General features: G+C 39.8%; 1 protein-coding gene across 1 annotated transcript in view; it reads right to left on the bottom strand.

Moving 5' to 3' along the window:
* LOC101860919 (1-phosphatidylinositol 3-phosphate 5-kinase) overlaps positions 1–311 on the bottom strand; it is a gene marked incomplete in the record, with an annotated part of 67,676 nt that extends 67,365 nt beyond the window's left edge. The window contains 1 exon segment of the mRNA XM_035971875.1: positions 110–311.
* Between the last annotated feature and the right edge of the window lie 758 nt (positions 312–1,069).

Here is a 1,069-nt window from a genome sequence, read left to right as displayed (position 1 = left end):
GATCGACCTGTAACTTCCAGAGATATCCACAAAAGATCGCTTACTGTATATCGCACCACAGGATGTACTCTAGATATCTAGATCTAGATCTAGAGCCGAGACAACTCACTGTTTTTCAAACAGATTTAGCAGCATTCATGACTTGATGCATGTTTATATAATCGTCTTTCATTAGTTTCTGTATATTCTGAAAACAAGATTAAACTTTTACAAAACAATCAGCACATCAGCTGACCCTCAGGCCGAGACGAAATTGACTTCGCTTCCTCATTAGTGTAAAACAGCCCATAAGGGAAACTACTCTTGATTTATTTACTATTTGCAATTTAAAGATCGCAAATTGCCGAATACAACAGAAACCCCCTCCCAGCAAAACACCGAATAAAATTCATCCATGAGCACGGTGCGACTTTTTTCGTGAATGTAGATCTAGATTTAGATCTATATCTAGATCTAGATTAGATCTAGTCTAGATCTAATCTAAATCTAGAATAGATTCTAAAGGTTTCATCATTTTTTATAAAAAAGTGAATCTTAGATTCTACTTTTCTTTTTTTTATAAATATTCTCAGTCGAGGTTTTACGGCACTCGCAACTGCATAAGATCATAATTTGAGTGCCAAGGGGTGGATGTCAACCGTGATGTCATTGATGTCAACATAGAAGTCCTTACAGCCTTACACTTAGGCCTACAGGGAATGATGTGCAGGCTTTCGGCTTACTCTGCTCACCTCTCTAGGCTAGCTTCATAACGCTTCTACAGCACATCAACAGTCTGCCCCGACCAGATTGGCTTCGACTATCAAAGGCACCCCCGGAAATAGCGGGTCACAAGAGTGTGACAAACGAACAAAAACTAAAAATCTAGAGGAAATAATGACGATAGATCTAGTAGTAAGGATTAGGAAAGAAAAAGCAGCAGTGGATCCCTGTTGCAGTTCAGGCACAGTTATGAGTATGACTTTGATGAATCAGCCCATTTACAATTCTACTGTGCATATGAGAACTTGTTAATGTCCCCCGTTTGGGAATGGCTTAAAGACACCTCAGGCAGTAGCACTGCCCCCCC

This window comes from Aplysia californica, unplaced genomic scaffold, assembly GCF_000002075.1.
Source record: "Aplysia californica isolate F4 #8 unplaced genomic scaffold, AplCal3.0 scaffold00525, whole genome shotgun sequence".
Classification (NCBI taxonomy): domain Eukaryota; kingdom Metazoa; phylum Mollusca; class Gastropoda; order Aplysiida; family Aplysiidae; genus Aplysia; species Aplysia californica.
The sequence above is the reverse complement of the archived record's forward strand: the minus strand, read 5'-3'. Positions and strand labels throughout refer to the sequence as shown.